This window comes from Dermacentor andersoni, chromosome 5 (genome assembly GCF_023375885.2).
Source record: "Dermacentor andersoni chromosome 5, qqDerAnde1_hic_scaffold, whole genome shotgun sequence".
Lineage (NCBI taxonomy): Eukaryota > Metazoa > Arthropoda > Arachnida > Ixodida > Ixodidae > Dermacentor > Dermacentor andersoni.
This window is the reverse complement of record NC_092818.1, coordinates 40667339-40687592: the sequence shown is the minus strand read 5'-3', so window position 1 is coordinate 40687592 and position 20254 is coordinate 40667339.

Sequence of the window (20254 nt, the reverse complement as noted above, 5' to 3'; positions counted from 1 at the left end):
GACCTTGAATTCACTAAGTTCGTATGACGCGACAAGAGTGGTCTTCCTTCTATCTCTGTCGTCGATTTCAATTTGCCAATAGCCCATCTTGAGGTCCTTCGACGAAAAAAACCTTGGGTTGCGGAGTTGGTCCAGCGCATCGTCTATCCGCTGAAGCGGGTATGCGCCCTTCTGCGTAATTATTCAGGCGACAACAGTCGATGCGAAGCCAGAGTTCCATCTTTCTTCACTGACGCCCCAGGAGATGGGCACGAGCTATTCGACAGCTCGATGATTTCGTTGCGCAGCATTTCATTAGCTTATTGGTTTATGGCATCTGACTAACTTGCCATAACTGGGTATGGGCTACGACGGAGTGGTCGACTGGTTGCTGCGGCTATTATGCGATGCTTAGCAATTGGTATTCATCGAATCCTGAGACACTGGAAGAGCAGTCCTTGCATTTCAGGAGAAGTCATCTTAGCTGTGACTGCCTATTCATGACGAGACTTGCATTGATATCGAAGGCTGGTTCAGGAACCACGGCCCTCGAGGTAGATGGCACAATTACTGGTGGGTTTCCGCAGCCTAACTGCACAATACCCCTTGCGACGCCGCTTTCACATTCGAGCAGCAGCTGTTGGTCCTTTTTGGTGATGGATTCGATGTATGCACCTCCTTCTGCGGTGCCGGAAATCATGATAGACGCGCCAGGCGCGATACTGACTTGATCTTCAAGAACACTAAGGGCACGATGACTCTGAATCCTCTCCGGTGGTAACGCCTGATCTGTGGCCACAAAAATTGACATACATTTTAAAGCGATGACTGGACCGTGTTGGTTCGGGAAGATCATGCCGAGGATTACATCCGGTGAGCGTCGTTGTAGGATAGCGAAGGGCGCAGGGTTAGTCCGCTCATAAATTGCAGCTCTTTTCGGGCAGATTCCGTTCGGCGTAAAGAGGTGCCCTGAAGCTTTGTGGTTTGCGCGTCTTCCCACACAGTCTTCACTCTTCTCATCTTGGCGGCCAAGGCTTCAATGCAATATTATATATTATTGCCCAAAATATTGTTAGAATGCCCGGAAACCGGGCCAAATACACCAGAAAATTGCGGGTGAGCCGACAACACCACCATTTCCTTCCGTTTACTTTCTCAAAGCATTGCCTACTGTATTTTTTTTATTCGTCTCTTTTCTTGTTTCTTTACCTGTGTATTAGTTTTGTAGTGTTTTTCTAACCCAAAGTCAGCTAGAAAGCCGCGTGTGGGCAAGAACATGATTTAATGCTCGCCGTATCACGAGAATGTATGTATATCTCGATTAAAAGCAAAATTGCATAAATTATAGCTTTACGCAAACACTTTGCCAAGGCCGCTTTGTGCAAGCAAACACAGAATACGTGTCTGTTTAATAATCGTCAGGCATCGAAAATGAGCGCAAAACTATATAGTCGTTGCACGAAGGCCATTCATGACTAATTAGTGTCGTGAAATATTAGTATCTGGATCTTGAAACATGTAGCCGTGCCACCTCATGAAGATCATGACCTGCGTGTCTTGCACGTACTTCTCACCAATACATGGTGTTTAATGCAGCACATCTACTTCGAAGAAAACTCAGGAACATGGATCAAAATAAATGGGTGGCTAAACTGCACAGGTATATGTACCTGAAAAGCATGGACACAGAATGCAGGAAGAGGTCAAGAAAGTTGGCAACCAAGTAAAGGGTAATTGAAAGTGTAATGGGCAACCGGTAATCATCAAGAAGAAAGTGGGAGAAACAGACACAATAAACTGGATGTAAAAATGAAAACAAGAAAATACCATCGATATTTAAAAGAACGAGAAGAACGAAATTAGAAGATATAATTTGTACGATAGCACGACGGGAAGTGCCTTGCGATATGAGGCTCGAGCTGGTTTTCTAAGGTAAAAAACAAACATACCGGAGCAAATATTCCCAATTGAATTGGACATGTGCATGCTGCAGTGAAAATGCGGTGATCGCTCAGCATATCCTAATGGAATGCGAAGGGATTCACCCACTCAGATCCGTAGGTAACCTACAACTTCCAGGAGAGTTTGGATATAAAGTGCAAGTGGATATAAAGGACGTATCAACCGATCATCAGTAGAGATAAGCAAGACTTTTTAGTGTTGGAGGGGGAAAAAGCAGGGAAAGAATTGATACGAACGGATCTTTTCGAGGTATAGATAGCGGTACAAAGTATATAGATACGTTTCGAGGAACAAAAAAAATTTAGTGTATACAAAATGATAAAATGAAAAGCCTGCATAGCATACCTAAGTATCTCAGGCAGGCGAGGTGACTATTTGTCACCGCCCAGTTTCAAAAGGGATGCCAATAAGTCATGAGAATCATCATCGTCATTATTGTTGTCTGTTGTTGCTTGCATTTTGAGAGGTCGGAAAATCAGTGCAAAAGCCTCTCAGCGGCGCCTATTAAAGAACAAAGCGCGAACGACGCACTTTTTCGACGAACGTGTATCAGTGTCGGCTCAGTGCATTTGAAGCGCATCGATATTTCACCCGCAAAGCGCCGGGTCTGTTGAGAGGTTCCGAAATGTCCGGGAGGCCTTATTTCTGTATTTTCGGCGTATTAGCAGAACATTATGAACATAGGCACACGAGGGGCATGTGCCTCTTTCATGGTTTTATCTTGCCCGTGTGTCTATTTAAGTGCTGTCATACTGATGCTGCTTCATGTCTGGCTCATTATGGCATTCGTCTGACCGAGTAATGAGTGTGTTTTTCCAGGTGATGACTCGCCATCATTACTGCCCGCGCCTAATACGCGACTTCATTACAGTTCTGTTGAGCGCACTGCGGATCGTTGTTACAGATTGTATTATAACAGCGCATAGGACAAGGCAAATGGAATAAGCACACAAAACGCTGTAACGCCATGGTTTCAGCAGTACATTCAAACATAACTCTAAACTTTTAGGCTGTGTGCGGTTCAGCACAAAGAAACGTGAAGTCCTGGCACTGCTTGGCTGTTGATGTCATTCTCATAACTTCAAAAAGTACATCCGTAATCATCATCACCTTCATCATCATAAACCTATTCTATGTCCACTGCAGGACGAAGGCCTCTCCTGGTGACCTTCAATCACCCCTGCCCGGCGCCAGCCAATTCCAACAAAGGCCTGCGAATTTGTTAATTTCATCATCCCACCTAGGCTGCTACCGTCCTCGACCGCGCTTACCTTTTCTTGGCACCCATTTTGTAACCCTAATGTTCCAACGGTTATCTAACCTAGGCATAACGTGACCTTTGCAGATCCATTTTTTTCTGTTTATATCAAGTATAATATCGGCTATCCCCGCTTGCTCTCTAATCCAGACCACTGTGTTCATGTCTCCTAAGGTTACGATTACCATTCTTCGTTCCATCGCTCATTGTGCAGTTCTTAACCTTTTGTTGGGCTTCTTTGTCAATCTCCAAGTCTTTGCCCCATATGCTAGCACTGGTATAATGCACTGATTGTACGCATTTCTTTTAAATGATAACGGTAAGCTTCCAGTCTGGATCTGGCAATGTCTGCTGTATGTGCTCCAACACATTTTTATTCTTCTGTAAGTTCCTTTCTTATGATCAGCGTGCTTTGTGAGTGATTGACCTAGGTAAGCAGATTCCTTTAGTGACTCTAGAGGCTGACTGGCGATCATGAGCTCTAGTTCCCTTGCCAGGCTATTGATTATTATCTTTGTTTTATGCGTAATAATCTTGAACCCCACTGTTACTCTCTCCCTTTTAACGTCCTCAATCATTTGTTGTAACTAGGCCCCATGTTGCTGTAGAGGCAACGTCATCTGCCAAGCAGAGGTTGCTGAGATATTCGCCGTTGGTCCATACTCCTAAGCTTACAAGTTTAATCGCTTGAATACTTCTTCCAAGCATACAGTGAACAGCATTGGAGAGGTTGTGTCTTCTTGTTTAACCACCTTTCTTATAGATATCTTTCTACTTTTCTTGTGGATAATTAAGGCAGTTATGGAATCTCTGCGGATATTTTCCATAATGTTTACGTATGCCTCCTGTACCCCTTCATTACGTAATTCCTGTATGACTGCTAGTATCTCTACTGAATGAAATTCTTTTCCTAATCTAAGGAGGTCTCACAGAGAGAGCGACTGTACTCTCCATATTTCTCGGTTACCTGATTGATGGCATTGATGTGATCCATTGTACAGTATCCCTTCCTGAAGCCAGCCACTCTTGGTTGACTGAAGTCATGTGTTGCCCTAATTCTGTTGGAAATTGTCTTTGTGAATATTTTATACAATGCTGGAATAAGCTAACGGAACTCTAATTTACGGATTCTCTGACGTCTTCCTTTTTGTAAGTGAGTATTGTCTTGGCATTCGTCCAGTTCTGTGAAAACCTGCAAGTCGTGGGACTTTTCGTATAAAGGGCGGCAAGCTTCACAAGCATGATGTCTCCTCCATCTTTGTTTCAATCGACTGTTATTCCATCTGATACTGCCGCTTTTCCTCGATTCAAGTCTTGCAAGGCCCTTCTTACTTCATCGCTAGGTATAGAAGGATCCTCTGCAACCTGTTCCTTACTACTTCGAATGGGGGCAATATGGCTGCTTTGGCTACTTTACAGGTCAGTACAGAATGCTTCCGCAGCTTTTACCAATGATATCACCCTAGTTATCTTTCAGTGAATGCATCTTGGCTTGTCCTATGGCAAGTTTCCTTCTCACTGATTTCATGCTGGGTCCATTTTTTACTATTTCTTCAGCCGCTCCTAAGGTTTAATTTGGAATTTCCCTTTTCTTCTCCTTGTTGATCAGTTTTGACAGTCCCGCGAATTATGTCTGATGTCCCGAGTTGAACACTTTCGTTCTTGGTCGTTCCTGTATTAGGTCCTTCGTTACTCGGGAGAGCTTACCTTTTGTCTGCCTTTGTGTGTTACCTCCCACTTCTATTGCTGCTTCTGAAGCCAGCCTAGTTGCGGTTTCATTTATTACTTCTATGTCATCTTCATCTCGCTGTTCTAAGGCTACATGTTTGTTTGCAAGTACCAGCCTTAATTGGTCTGCTTTTACCCTTAATGTGTCTAAGTTGGCCTCTTGCTTCTTGACCAATTTTACTTTTTCTCTCTTCGAATTGAGGTGAATCATGGGCCTTACGAACCTATGATCTCATCACTTTACCCTAACTAACACTTCTACATCCTGCACTATGCCAGGATCAGCAGAAAGTACGAAATCAATTTATTTCTTCTTTTACAATTAGGTTTTTTCCAGGCCAACTTTTCATTGCTATGCTTCCTGAAAAAGGTGTTATCATTCGCAGGTTGTTCTTTTCCAATTAATTACACCAATATCTCTCCTCTAGTGTTCGGAGAATCGACGCCGTAGTTGCCAATGCCTTGTACACCAGCCTGCTTTTTGTCATCTTTTGCATAGAAGTCGCCATTACTAGAGTATAGTGCATTTGCACTTTTCTCGTCGCATAATTCAACATCCTGATAAAACTGATCTATTTCATCATAATGACTGGAGGCTGGAGCGTACGCTTGCACTACATTTATTCTACACCTGTTATTCAGCTATATTACGACTACTGCTACAGTCTCATTAATGCTGTAGAATTCATCAATGTTGCCCGCTATGTTTTTATGGATTATGAATCTTACACCATGCTGCTTATCTGGAAGTCCTTTATAGCAGAGGACATGGCTATTAGCACTGTGTAAGCCTCACCAGTCCTTCTTACCTAACTAAGGCTAATGATATCCCAAAAAATGCCTGACCGTTTCTTAGAGACTCCTGCTAGCGTAGCTTCACTCGAGGGGTGTTTGGGTGTTTATTGTTTCGAGGGTCAGTTTCCATTCGTGACCTGTCCGGCTTCAGACATTCATAGGGCCCTCTACTGTGTTACAGGTCTGACCGCTGCCTTGGTCAAGTGCTCCGCAGCTGCTGGGGACTGAGGACCATTAGTTGATCGAATGACTCATTTGGGAGGGAGTGGCCGAAAACTGCACCAGAGAGGTCAATTCCGGTTCTCGTAAGAGAGTGTCTTTTGTTGAAGCTTAGTGGGTCCTCCTAATTGAATCAATATAGCCCGGCTTGTTTTACGGTGGAGATGTGGCGTACCGGCGGAAGTGAATTCGAGATTATCACCTTCAAATTTAATAAAGAAACCCAGGATTCGAACTTTTGACTATTGAAACCAAGCATCCAAAGCAGCTCAGTTAGATAAGCCTGCAGGTTATGAGGCCACCTTATTGCGGAGAAAGTCCAGACGATCACGCATGCTGAAAACACGCTTGAATTATCCGCGATCGTGGTTTCGACATCTGCAGTTTGCATGCGGCCATGAACTCGGCTAGGTACATGGGACATTTTTCAACGAATTCAAACAGCACTTTCAACATGTGCAAAAAAGAAACCAGGTCCCATCTCTTACCGGAAAACCATGAGTCGCGCATTCACGGCGATACATCCCTGAGCTCACTGTCGCGTGTGCCTGCTCTTGGCATTGGATAAGTCCTTTTAGAATCAGTCGTTAACGGGTCGTAACTGCTACGCCCGCATTAACATAATTACAAGGATTATTATTGACACGTGTACTTATCTTTCTCGGGCGACCATGTTTCTCCGCCTAACAAGTGCTATCGCACAGCGCGGGACAAGCCTGCGTGTATCCGAAGTTTCTGGAAAGGTATCGATGCTTCTATTCGCTGTCTGTTGTCGCCGAATCTTATGTTATCTGATTTCATCGCCTGCCGCGAATGGTGTAGAACTTTGTGGAAGGCACGCGGGTCCCAACGATTAGTCTGGAACATTCGACGACTGCTGTATAAAAGCCGACGCGCTTGACGCGCTGATCAGATTTTCGACGATCGCCGACCGTGTTCGCCGCTATCGTTGTGCTATAAGTGTAGCCTGTTTTGTGGGCACAGGTTCGCCCAATAAAAGTTAGTTTTGTCGTTCACAGTATTGTTAGTGTGCTATTCAACGTCACTACCACGCGACATTATTGTGACTGCGAATGGCGAACTACACATGAAGTGTGAAGAAACGGAAAAAGAAATTGTCATGCATGTTATGTCCCCAGCGGATCCTGGTATTTTACCTTTGTTTCTTATTTGGACACTTGTCAATTTCGGCAATAAAGAGATATGCAAAAAGTTGTATATACTGAATATTTTATAACCGCTTAAATAACACTGCTCGAATCCCTTACACTTTAAGCATGTTGCTAAGCGAAGTAAATGCTGAATATATTTGAAAACCCTGTCTGCACCCAAGCAGTGTAATACTAGCTTGTCCATTTCAATTTTGAATCTCCTTCCTCCGCACCTCATTGCTTGCATTAGGATGGCGTCACATGCCACCATGAACGATATTAACCGAAATTATAATATACATGCGATAGCAAATGCGGTATCTAGCACCTTTCCAGGTCGTTCCACTTTTTTTTCCCACAAAAAGCAATTTTTCCCTTGGTATACGACTACTTTCCAAGCAGGATTTTTTAGGTCAAATGCTTGTATCGTGCAACAAGTAAGCAAACTTACCTTAACCAGATTCTTGCACTCTAGGACTGCCTTGAGGTTCGGCGCAGCTTCAAACCGATTAGTGCTGCCAGTTTCGTTTATTTCAATGGAAGCCACTTTCAGCGGGTTCGGGGACCAGTAACTGGGCTGCCGAGTTACAAGGAAAATACACAATTGTCATATAAAAAATAACTTTTGGCTTTCATTTTCTCTGCCTCAGAAAGTTTAAATCTACATCTAAATTCAGTGATCACTAAAACGGTAACCTTTGAAGTGAATAGCAGGTGAAAGTATTGCTTGTATTTTTTTATTCAGTGGTGAATAATGTTGTTATGGAAAAGAGCCGAAGCGAGGAACAGAAACGAGAAGGATGACCGCAGGATTGATGTAGCAAAGGTTTGAAACACACAAATGCAGAATAAAAAATTAACAAATTACAGTGAAATTAAAATCGTTCAAAATATCCTGGCTTCTTCACACAAGGCACGGCATACCGACAATAACACGAAGTAGAGCAGAAAAGATAGCGTAGGGATAAGCTGCGTACTGTTTTGAAATGCACGGTCATGAATTTTTTTCATCATTCCGTCCTTCCTTGCCTTGATCTATCCATCCGTCCAGCTTTGTCACCGTCCATTACAGCCAAGCCAAGCCAAACCCAGCGAAATTCCGGACTGACGCGAAAACGTTATTCCTTCTGCGTGGACTAGGCGCTGACAGTTGTTAGGACTTGGTGCGGTGGACCGACCAGCACTGCACTGACGTCACTATACTAACCTGTTAAATCTATCCTACCGATGATGACAAGGCAGCCTTTGGAAAAATTAGGTCATCCTATCCAAACGTTGAGAAGCGTTTCTGTGGGGCCTCATCACTCATTGTGGGGCCATCATCACTGCGGGGCCTCATCATGCCACAGTGTGCAACTCCATGCGTCAGCTAGATTCTTGGTGTTGGATATTACGAAAAGAATTGTTTGTGAAGTGAGTGCCATGGCAACTTCGCACGTAGAAGAATGCCCAAGAGGGCCTTCAATGGCAGTACCTACTAGGAAAATCTGCCAGCCATGTTTGGCGGCACCATCGCTAAGGTTATACATTGTTTTCCTCTTTCCTTTTCTTATCAACCGACCTGAGAAGTTGCCGATGCGGCGACAACGGAGTTGGGCTGGTGTCCGCGCCAATAACAAAGGGTGAAAACAAATGAGAATATTGATAGTTACAAAGTTTAGCACCAGACGCTACGACATTAGCGTTATTTGCTAACTGAGGCATATGAATGAATCGGAAAAACATTAGCATTTCAGGCACCCAAAGTGCGTGCTCGGTCAACAAAATTCGCACACTCATAACAAGGCATGCCTAATGCATGCCTACCTACCCGAGAGCATTAAAATTCATAAAATCAGCCATACATGACCCGAATATGGGGTGGAGGGGGACTATCAGTGCTTTATTTTTATTTTGCAATGGGCATGCATATTTTTTGGTATATACACATTTCCTAAAGTTATATAGCTTCGGCTGTAGCATCGAAGCTAAGTGTAACAGCGATAACAATGGCTTTTGCAACAACTTTGATGTTGCCGATTTTACTTGGCCTTTGAACTTGCCTGACTTTACCTGCATTTGCCAGTATCTCTCGGTTGTCGTTTCAACGTCTGAAGATTTTCGGGAATATCTTTGAAACGTCAGAGTGAAGATTTTCACGAACGTCACTGGACGTAAATTTTGATGCAACTTTCGTCAAACGGTGAAACAAACCTGTATTCGTAAGCGTTACGAAAAATTTGCGAGAGTTGGCAGGTATACGAAGTTTCAGCACACCATCTATTATTATCCGTGCGACTTACCATTACAGGAAAGAGGAGGTGCTGGGGTCTAGAAGTAGTCCAAGGCAAGACGTTTGATAGATAAGCAATCATGACGGCTAGTATGAAAGCTGTGGCGAAGACGACGATGAAGATTTCATTAATGGTGACGTTGTCCATGTTCAAAGCACGCTTGCCAGTGATGTGCCAGCCAGCTGGTTTACCTTGAACGGTGGAAGAAACATTCAGTATTGAAGGTAGTATATTCAATAGGGAAGAGTACTAAAGTTGGGGACCATATCGCTAACAATCCAGGCACACAGAAGTAATTGCGTGAAAGTTAAAAAAATATACTTAATGGAAATAGGCCGGGACGTCAAAGGGAAACCAGTTTAGCTACTGGGTCATTTGAAATTCGTTTTCCATTTCTGTTTCTTGTTGTCATCATAAGAGAAGGAAAAAAAAGAAACTTGCAGTCTTGAAGAGCCTCGCAGAATCACAGCCCAATTTCCAGCGAAGCTGTTTCCTTCGCGCATCTGCATTGAGGATTTCATTTTCGGGTAAATAAATTACAAGCTTTAGAGTGTCTCTTGCGTATTGCTTATTAGTCAAATTTCATCTCCGTGATGTTGCCGTTGTCCGTAAAGTCGCCTGTTATTCCCTCTATTGCAAATTCTTTCTCACTGATCTGTGACATTATAGCAGCCTACCACCATTGTGTCAGTAGCTGTGGTAAGTAGCCAAGTAGTTTTCATTTGTCCCACGTGAATATGCTGAGAGCATACAGAAATCGTGAGCTGACACACGAAATAACTTTTGCAGCTAGCTGTGTAGCTGTCAAAGATTTGGGATTCCCCGACAGTATGCCAACATTAGAAGTAACAGGGTGCGGTGATATCGTCGGGGCGCGATTGTCGAATGAATTGACCAGTTCACAACGGCAAGCATGCCCGGAGCGACAACTGTGGTTCATTGAAACTTACAATTGACGACAGCAGTCCCTCTTAACACTCTACAATATCCCATCCCTTCTGCTTTGAAGGAGGAGATTGAAAAGGACATACAGGAGATGTCAAAACCGGGTGTCATCGAAAGATCTCAATCTCCCTGTAATTATCCTCTGGTATAAGAAAAAGTCAGATGCTTCATATAGGACATGTACCGACTTTTGTCGGTTGAATGACACGCTCATTCCAGATGCAGAGCCGATACCACGAACTGCGCTGAAGTGAGCGCAAAGCGCTACTTCTCAAAATTCTACCTTGTCAAAATATATTGGCAAGTCCCTCTCACTGAGCATTCGAAGGAAAAAAAAACGGCATTTTAAACAGTGTTAGGCCACTATGAGTTCCGTTTCATGCCTGCTGCCATAAAAACTGGATCGGCAATTTTCAGTCGTTTAATGAGAAACGTACTGGAAGTGATCCGAAAAGTCTGGCACTCTATTGACGATGTTCTAGTGGCGACTGACACTTGGGAGGAGCATATGGTTGCACTAGCAGTGGTACAACCATATGAGGCTGGGTTCACGATAAAACTTGAGAAGTGCCAGATCGGAGCAAGGAAAATCACATCCCTGGGACTCGTGATAGGTTCCGATGTCATTGAACCACTGCCGACAATTCTTTATAAATAGAGGCGGAACGACCTCGCACCAAAAAACAGGTCCGGACTTTCCTTGGTATACCTGGTTATTACCGCCAATTCATAGAGCAATACGCTCTAATAGCCGAGCCATTGACAGAACTTACCCGAAAACAAGTGCCAAACAATGTTCCCTGGACGCCAGAATGTGAGATAGCGCTTGAGAAACTCAAGATTGTGCTATCATAGCATTTAATACTCCAAGCACCTGACTTTTCAAAGGAGTTTATCTTTCGTACAGACGCATCGGACACTGCACTGGGAGCTGTACTGATGCAAGAACATGAAGGCATTCTACAGCCTATCTCGTCTGCTAGTAAAGGACGTCTCCAACGGAACACAAAATATACTGCTATTGAGCGAGAATGTTTAGCTCTTGTATGGGCAATCCAGAAGTTTTCCTCGTACTTATACGGCAGACGGTTCACAGTACAGACAGATCAACAACCATTACAATATTTGGCAAGAGCAAAGTTAGAGAACACACGCATACTGCGCTGGGCGTTAGTAATGCAAACATTTGACTTCAGAGTTGTAAGCATTAGGGTTGCTGAGAATTTGGGAGCGTACTACGTCAGAGAGTGTACCCACTCGTTGCAGTAGATGGGGTTTCGTTGGAATAAGATTTACAATAATTTGTCAGTGTTTGCTAGCTGAAAGATTCTGTGAATTTTCGTGTTTTAATAACATGTGTTATGTTGTCTTGTAGAATATGCGCGTAACATCCTAAAAAGCCCCAGCTGTGGATAACAACTCTTCATGCGGTTAGTCGCTACCAAATCAATGTGATACGGACCTCTGTTTTCTCTTTGTTTGTTCTTTTTCAAAAAAAAAGTAACTTGAACTATGGGGTAATCTCATGAGGAACACGTGCTGCGTTGGAAAGGAAAAGCAAAGACGACAACGATGACGACGGAGGTGTGATGATGATCGTACAATGGCACCAGAAAGAGGTGAAAAAAAGAGAATCTCCGGAGAGCCTCGTGGCGCGAGCGTGGAACGCGGGAGGGGGCCTTGGGGATATAGGAATTGGAGCGAAGGAGACCCACGGCGGACAAAGCAGCCCGTTGGCCCATGGGTCTGGGCTCCTGCCTATGCCTGGTGTTCCTGAGCCTACGGCCCCACGTCTGAAGCATGACGCTTGTCTGCGAGCCACCCAGTGGAGCACCAACCACAGCTTCTCTGCTCACGGCCTTCCCTCCGTCGTGCCATGTCGTCTCGCCTCTCGACTCCAGCTGGGGTACCTCAGCAGCAGCCCACTCGTCGTCTGCGCCATTACAGCCGGGACCTCGTCTTACGCCCCACATCGAACAATATCGTGATTTGCGAACTTGAATCATTTGATTCTCTAGCATGAAGACTGTTTAGAGACTTCATACTTTAAGTGATCTATGTTAACTGCTGTGAGCAGTTATATGTAGTCAAATTCATATAAAACATCAGTTGTGTGTATGCGACAGAGAGCCTACGCTTTGTATTTCATAAAGCGGTCTCTACTGAGCACGTTAAAGAACCTAGTACGGTGAAAAGATATGCATCCTACCCTCAGACCTAAAACCATTTTGCGCAAAAGACTTAGAAGGCATTAACAACAAATGTGGGATGCTCAAAGCTACAATAAATTCCATGTAATCAAGCCACGCTTAGGAACTTACGCACCATTAAGAAAAATACAGTGAACTGAAGTTATTTTCTGCCACCTTAGGCTAGGCCACACCTCTGATCTATTGACCGGTAGCGAAGCTCCAACCTGCTGTAAATGTGGCGAGACACTGACCATCCTCCACGTCCCGCTGGAGAGTCGGGAAGCGGAATCTCAAAGGAAAAAAAAAAACACTTTCCTCTAGCCTACCGACAGCACATACCTTTACATCCGGGTATGTTCCTTGATGCTGACCCGCTTTCTAACAGAGAATAAGTTATAAACATTTTACAGGATGTTGGCGCATGATAAATTCGAGGCCCACAAGTTTCATAGCACGGCCTCTCGTCAGAGGCTTCTGCTGCGATAAAGGGGGTGCTTTGTGTTGCACTTCCCTCGCGTCCTTTTCACTTAAGGAGCTCGTTGAAGCAGTAGTGCTACTGGCATAGATAGGTTTTTAGTATTTCACTCAATTATAATACACCGTCTGGTACATTATGATATGGTATAGAAGTATCATGTGCAGTGAACATAAAAGTTCACAGCACATCTCACCAGCCATTATCATTATTTCAGCATGTTAATATCTTGCTTCTGGTCTGAGGCCCCAGTGCAGCCACGCTATATTGTCATAGACAGCCACCTTACCCCTTTGTTGTTACCTTCATCACCCTGTACATAACAGCATTGTTTGGCGATCTTTGGCCATGACTGGCTCTTGCGCCACAAAACCCTATACATCATCAATTAAGCCTGAACTAAAAATGGCTAAGAAAAAAATTTAAAACAAATAAAATAGAGGCCTGCTGGTAAAAATATATAAATGGCTCTATTATCGCAAACACAAGAGAAGAACGGCGCTGGAGGAAGGCCAGTAAAGTAGTTCCAAACCGCACACTTAGTCTAACCTTTGCTGGGCTTCCCCCAGCTCTGTTGGTGTCTGGTTTTTGCGATACCAGAGCCACGCATATTTTTTTTTTGACTGCGAGAAAGAGGACCACCGAAGTGAGCCCGTGGGTTTGTATCGGACAGCAGTGACGTCGCACCAGCTGTGTCCCAGCGCAGCCGCTCCTTCTCACCCGCTAGGCTCCACCGATACTCATCGCGTCGCTATACTGCTCGGTGCTATTTAGCAAACTTATACATAAGAAAGGATTCACTAGATTCTCTATGCTAATTTCATCGCAATCTAGATTCAAGCAGCTTATAAAATGAAAGATCAGGGAGGAGCACGTGCTTGGAAATGGGCAGGATGGGCAACGTGTTAGCATGCAATTGATGATTGTGCAAATGTAATCTAAAGGGCCGTTGTGTTTGCCTAAAGTACTGTTTTTTTTTTTCGCGCAGCATACATTCAAGCATAAATATTACGTTTTTATTTTCGCAGCTGACACCGCCTTTAATTTTTAAAGAAAAATTGTAAGCCTACTGGTCATCTGCTGAGATGTGCACTTGTACGGGCATACTTTGCATCGCGATTCTAGACCAGGATGACTGCCGATGGCGCCTGGGCATTCATTCAGGGAGGATGATGATAAAATATTTCGAATACTTCTAAATTTACAGTGTACTATTTTAGGCGGTTTAGCGAAGATGTTTTTTTAGGCGTTCACTTGGCATTAGAATATTACGTTGTCTCTTTAGTACACCGGAAACACGCCACATGGAGCCAGAATGGGTTAGTACGAGATTTGTCGGAGGTGACAGTCGGTTTCTTCGCAATGCACACAAGCGTCCTACGGTCATGCACATATGCGCGCTTGATTGCATCGTCAATTAGTGGTTGTCGGTAATTTTGTTTAACTAAAGCATTTTGGGGCTGCGCAATTTTTTGGAAAGTCGCATTGCTCATAACAGATTCTTTTGAAATCTAAGGCAATACTATAAAGAATACTAACCTTTCAATCTTTAACGTGCCTACTATTGAACTGCAAATATTGATGTCGTTGTGTCGGATTTTAAGTATAGGGCAGTCGATAATTTATCATTCAGCACTGAAACGCTGAGATCAAGAAAGCTAATATTATATGCAGAATACGTGTAAGAAAATGATGTGGATTGATGGGCATTGTTAAAGTCGGATATGAAAGAAAGCAGCTGCTCTTCACCATGTGGCCCTAGAAAATATTCGTCAGTGTAACATCAGTAATAAAAAGGTATTAGCGTCCGGGTTAGAAAAACTTGATTTTCTATCTAACCGACAAATTTATTGGCGTATTTGAGTATAATCTGCGTACTCATTGACGTTCCACAAACTTGGATATACTGTTGACAATCAAATTCGGCGTTCTTAGTTCTAAAATACCTGTTTGCAAAGTGGCCAATGGGTTGCAATCGAATAGTTTCGCGGGTAATGCTTCTTCGTAGGAATTGGCGCTGCCATGATGCCATCTGCATGCCCAATGTTAGTATAGAAGGATTAAGACGGCAAGCTGGGCGAGTTGGTGATTCAACATGTTCCTATGGGTGGGCAGCGCAACCCGGACGAAGGACGAACCCGTCCTTCGCAACCCGTCCTTCGTCCGGGTGGCGCTGCCCACCCATAGGAACATAGTATAGAAGGATGCTAGATCAAGTGTGACCAAAAGAGAGCCTTAAGGAATATTCAGATCGATTATATCTGACAGAAAGTGGGTAGTGTCCCTTACGTAAGACGGAATTGTAGCTGGGATATTACTGATCAGGAAATGTGCTTAGATGGAGAAATTTTCTGTAACTATACCTATACTGGAAAAGATGGTACGACCGGGTTTGCTTATCTTATGTATTTTAAGAGAAACGTAAAAGGGACCGGCAACAGCACGTAGTGGAATTGGAAACTGAATCGCATGGTCAGGCACCTTTTTCTTCTTGGAGAGATCTAGCACCACACATTTGACCATAGATGTTTATTGCTCAGTGGGGTCATGATCTAGGCATTTTAAGTGTCGCGTATGCTAGCTTCCTGAGGGCCTCTGCGGTATAACTGGACCTGTTCATTATGACAACGGCACCATCTTTGTCAACAGGCAGAATGACGATGTCATTCGCAGAGGACTGAATATCTAGTGCTTTCATTTCACTGCTGGACAAATTACGGCGGAAGGGTGCTTGCTTTTCATACAATCAGAAAACGTCTTGTTGTACTGCTTTGATATTAATATCCAAGCATCCATCACGTTTTGAAGTACGGACTCAGTGCATACCAGAAAGTAACGCGTTTTTTGAATAGCTTAAACGGGACCAGTCATGGAAGTATTCGCGCAGGCGCAAGTAAGGACGAAATTATCCAAACCTTACAACAGCTGATATTTACTGTGTCTGCCTGTAACAGGAGAAAAATTGAGGCCACGGCGCAGAACACTGCACTCATCAGCGGTTACTAGAATGTACGACATTTTAACAATATAGTTCTGCTCTTGATGGGAACACTTCCTAACATAGGATGAAGACGAAGTGGCAGAGTGCGCTTGAACAGGCTTGGTTGGAAAAAGGCGACATTGCATACCTTGGCCTGGCTTTCAGTAGTGGACCTAACACCCTCACGGACAGCTCCTTGTCTTTTAATTCGGTGATTTTATTTTTGGATGCGAATGCCTCTAATGCGGCGGATTCGGTAGATTACAAGATTACGCTCGCAGAAATTTGACTTTCTTGGTTCATGAATTTCTTAATGGAAGAACCATAGTGTTTCAACACAACTCGAGTGAGTTGTAGTGAAGCATTTATTAGTATATTATCCTGTCTAGACTTATTGCGCTCAGATATGTCAGATAGAGCTGGTTTTACAATGGTAAGGAGATCCTTTGTAGCAACAGACACAGCTAGCTAGGTATTTAGCGTATCTACATGTAGATAATTGTGGATGATTTTTTCTGCAACCTGCCTTAGCCGTAGAAATTCATTTGAACACATATAATTAATACATTAGCGGGAGACACAGCCTGCGAAGCTCGTAACGAGGATATAGAGGGGAGGAACCTTTAGCGTGCTGTGCTGAAGGCGGCGGTTCAGCTGATGAAGCTCCCGCATATATATCTCGTGTCAATATACATATATATATATATATATATATATATATATATATATATATATATATATATATATATATATATATATATAGATATATATATAATTGGCATTTCTTAAGATATTCCTTGTCATCTGTACATGATCTTCATCACATGGGGTTCACATTGGGTTCTTCTTCACCATCGCTTCAAGGTCTTTCTATTGAGTGTGATTTGTGCTTTGGGCACGATCGGTTCGCCGTATTTCCGACACCTAATAAACGTCGTGATAACTGCTGCGTCACAAGTGGTGGAGTGTGCTCTTCGGTCCTGCGCCCTCTGACTCCCCGTTCAGTCTCCTGGAGCTTCGATCAGGTCGCCGATTGGGCCAGCTGTCCGCGAGCATGTCGCAGGACGAACCAGCAGGCACAGCCATCATCATGACCATCTCACCATACATCACCATACATCAGCCATCTCGGCCTCGATTACCCCAGCCTCTACGTATTGGATCGTCAATGGGTACGAGGGTGATCTCCATCTGTTTGCTGGACTTCGCGGTGAAGACGTCGAAGACTGACTGGACGACTACGACCGAGTGAATTTGGCTAACCATTGGAACGATGCCTCCAAGCTACGTTACGTCCCCTTTCATCTCACAGGAGTAGCGAAGACTTGGTTTCTCCACTATGAGGTTTATTTGAGGAACTGGGTTACTTTCAAACGGAAGTTCCGATAAATCTTCGCCCACCGGCGGTTCGTTCCGCCCTCGTAAAAAAGACGTTCGACACTCGTAAACCACAACGAGGGGAATCTTATACGTCGTACATCGGGGATGTGCTTGCTCTTTGTCGACGCGTGAACTCGGCCATGACCGAATCAGACAGGGTTGTCCACATACTCAAAGGCATCGGCAATATGGCGGAGTTGTTGACGATCGGCGGAGCTGGTGACGAGCCGGAGCCAGTTTTCCTCCGAAGAGGGAGACCGTGAGCCGTCGCACAAGTCGAGGCACTGCCAGAGCATGCGCTTAAGAGTGCATCTGGGATGTCCACAGCGCGGATAGCCCAGGTTGGTACCACCTAGAAACTTTGAGCAAATAAATGGAGACGGATACGTCTCCGTCTGCAGCATTCGCAGGGTGATTGCCTGTGGTCTGTTTAGGTGTGGGTGTGGAAGTGGAAACTTCCGACGCCCTCGTTGATAGTGCTTGCAGACCTCGTTAAAAGTAAGGAGAGGGTCCCTGTGCCATTGCCATCCCCCGGCCTCCGACTGCCCACTTCCGACGCGGCGGGTGAGATCTCGCGCCTGGGAGTGAGCAAGTTCATTGGCGTTGGGGACGGCTTTATGAGCATCGCTGCCCATGTGACGGGTGAACCAGATTAAGTGCTTTTTCCCTGTCCAAGATGCTGCAGAGAGAACACAAGCGGCTTCCTTGCAGACCGAGGCGTGGTAGCCTTTCATGAATGCTCTAACGGCAGCTCGCGAGTCTGTGAAGATAGTGGAATGGTTCGTGGTGGCCATGGCGATGACTACAGCCACCTGTTCGGCTTTGTCAGCGTTCGCATTTTGATGCGTAAGCGACGTCAGCAGCTCCCCCCGCAGAGATTTTGCCACCGAAGCAAAATGACTGGAAGCAGCGTATTGCGCAGCGTCGACGAAGGCGACGTTGTCCTTAATCTTAGCCGCCAGGCTATGAAGGGCCCTGGCCCTCACTTTACGTCTGCCGTAATTGTGCTCTGGGTGTATATTTCTAGGTATCTGGGATACTGAATACATTTCTCTGACTTTGACGGGGAGCGCGCGCTCCCTCCGTTTGCTTATGCTCGAATCAAGACCGATATGCGCTAGTAGCTGTCTGCCGGCTTCCGTGGAAGCCAGTCTTGCAACTTGTGCTATCTGTTGCGCCTCGACTATTTCTTCAAAGGTGTTGTGGACACCTAGCTCCAACAGTCTTTCGGTACTGGTGCTCTGTGGGAGACCCAGTGCCTTTTTTATGCTCTTGCGAATGATTGTTTCTACTCTAGCCGCGTCCCTTCTGCTCTATTTTTAAGCCAGTATTATGTAGTTAATGTGGCTGATTAGGAAGGCGTGGAAGAGTCGCCTAAGATTATCATCCGATAGCCCCCCTTTTTTGTTGGCCACCCTCGTGATTAACTTTGTCATGGAATCGGCTTTGGTTGCGATGCGCTCTAAGATGTAGTCATTACTGCCGTCCTCCTCCAGGAACATGCCCAGCATTCTGATTCTCTGTACTACCGGGATGACGGATCCGGTCTCGGTGGTAATAGAGATATCGGGAGGTGTCTCTTTCTTTGCACCAATTGTGGGTCGGTATAGCAGCAGTTCCGATTTCTTAGCCGACAGGCAGAGTCCTGCCTTCGCAAGAAACTCCTGAACAACTGTGATCGATGTTTGTAATTTCTCTTCGATGTGCCCGTCGCTACCTCCCTCGCACCAGACTGTGATGTCGTCGGCGTAGAAAGCGTGACCGACACCCTCAATCTCTGCCAGCTTTTGGGAAAGAGCTTTCATGAATAAGTTCAATAAAAACGGTGAGAGGACTGCCCCTTGCGGGGTGCCTCTGGGTCCGAGATCGAATGTTCTCGAGCCCCGAGCTCGTAGGCGAATAGTGGCTTTTCTATCCTTTAGGAAGGAGCTGACGTGCTTGTAGAATTTTTCTCCTAGACCCGCTTCTTTAATCGATTCCAGTATCTGGGAGTGTGTTACCTTGTCGAAGGCCTTTTCTAGGTCCAGTGCCAGAATGGCTCTGGTGTCTCTGAAGACCTTGTCAACAATCTTGTGTTTTAGAAGCAGCATTACATCGTGTGTGGACATGGATGGTCTGAATCAAATTTGATTAAACGGAAAGAGATTCCGTTCCTCTGTGAATTTAGTCGCCCTATAGAAAATGACGTGCTCGACGATCTTCCCCACACAGGAAATGAGTGAAATCGGTCGGAGCGAGCCAAGCTCTAAGGGTTTCCCTGGCTTGGGGATGACGATTACGGTCGCATTACGCCACTCCAGTGGTACCTCTCCTGTCTCCCAAACCTCGTTGATTTTATTCGTGAGGAGCTCGATGCCCCATCATCCAAATTCCTTAAGAGTTTATTTATGATCCAATCGGGATACGGTGCTGATCTGCAATTGAGTTCGTATAATACCTCTCTCACCTCCGCGTACATGAAGGGGAAGCCCAGAGGGTACGTTTCGTTCTCGTGCGTCGCAGATGGTAGTCATTGTTTGAGCCGGGTTCGATACAGAGGTATCTCGAGGCCAGCTCGTCTCTAATTTGTTTCTCAGTCATGCCAGAGTTTTTTAAGTTGTGGATGAGTCTATCAATAGTGAGCCTCTGATTGGCTTTAAATTGTTTGTCCCAAAGCAGATGCTTGAGCATGTTCCTTTTTTCCTCGATCCTCATTTGCCCGTCGACGGCATTAACCTACTTCGTCCCATTGTTGCCTAGCGAGGGTTTGGCTATGTTCATCTATTTGCTTCTTAAGTTCTGCAATCTTGTTGCGTAGGCGTGTATTTAATTTTTCTGTTTTCCATTGTGCCTGTAGCGCGTTTTTGGCTTCTAGCAGGTGTGCTAATCTACTGTCCATGCGCTCTACTTCTTTGTCCGTCTCTATTTCTTTTGTGGA